The following is a 1371-nucleotide window of genomic DNA, read 5'->3' on the forward strand; positions in this document are numbered from 1 at the left end:
CCTCCTCTCCTAGCCCCTCCTCAGCCCAATGGCAGCGGCTCCCCCCCCCCCCTCCCTCCTCTCCTAGCCCCCCCCTCAGCCCAATGGCAGGGGCTCCTCCTCTTCCCCCCTCCTAGCCCCCCCCTCAGCCCAATGGCAGGGGCTCCTCCTCTTCTCCTAGCCCCCCCCTCAGCCCAATGGCAGGGGCTCCTCCTCTTCTCCTAGCCCCCCCCTCAGCCCAATGGCAGGGGCTCCCCCTCCTCTCCTAGCCCCCCCCCCAGCCCAATGGCAGGGGCTCCCCCTCCTCTCCTAGCCCCCCCCTCAGCCCAATGGCAGGGGCTCCCCCTCCTCTCCTAGCCCCCCCCTCAGCCCAATGGCAGGGGCTCCCCCTCCTCTCCTAGCCCCCCCCAGCCCAATGGCAGGGGCTCCTCCTCTTCTCCTAGCCCCCCCCTCAGCCCAATGGCAGGGGCTCCCCCTCCTCTCCTAGCCCCCCCCTCAGCCCAATGGCAGGGGCTCCCCCTCCTCTCCTAGCCCCCCCCTCAGCCCAATGGCAGGGGCTCCCCCTCCTCTCCTAGCCCCCCCCTCAGCCCAATGGCAGGGGCTCCCCCTCCTCTCCTAGCCCCCCCCTCAGCCCAATGGCAGGGGCTCCCCCTCCTCTCCTAGCCCCCCCCTCAGCCCAATGGCAGGGGCTCCCCCTCCTCTCCTAGCCCCCCCTCAGCCCAATGGCAGGGGCTCCCCCTCCTCTCCTAGCCCCCCCTCAGCCCAATGGCAGGGGCTCCCCCTCCTCTCCTAGCCCCCCCTCAGCCCAATGGCAGGGGCTCCCCCTCCTCTCCTAGCCCCCCCCTCAGCCCAATGGCAGGGGCTCCCCCTCCTCTCCTAGCCCCCCCCTCAGCCCAATGGCAGGGGCTCCCCCTCCTCTCCTAGCCCCCCCTCAGCCCAATGGCAGGGGCTCCCCCTCCTCTCCTAGCCCCCCCAAGCCCAATGGCAGGGGCTCCCCCTCCTCTCCTAGCCCCCCCTCAGCCCAATGGCAGGGGCTCCCCCTCCTCTCCTAGCCCCCCCCAGCCCAATGGCAGGCTCCACTCCCCGCTGCCCTGGGGTCTCCTAGGACCAAGGCTCCTCGATTCCCTCCAGTACTTCTCTCCCTCAGCCGAATTCCGCGCCCCACACTGTCGTGACGAGAGGGGGAAAGGCGCCGTTTTCCTATTTTTGCGCCTTGCCGTAAAGCGCCGCCGCCTGCGGCCGGAGAGAACTACAACTCCCAGGATGCCCCGCGGCGTCATTTCTATTTTTTTTTTAAAAGGCGCTTCGCTTTCGCTCCCCCCCTCGCGAGGCGCCCCCGACGCTTCTAAGTAACGTCTGGTGAGTGACACTGACACCGGGAAAAGGAACAAC

Source organism: Pelodiscus sinensis, chromosome 15, assembly GCF_052426305.1.
Source record: "Pelodiscus sinensis isolate ZL-2025 chromosome 15, ASM5242630v1, whole genome shotgun sequence".
Taxonomy (NCBI): domain Eukaryota; kingdom Metazoa; phylum Chordata; order Testudines; family Trionychidae; genus Pelodiscus; species Pelodiscus sinensis.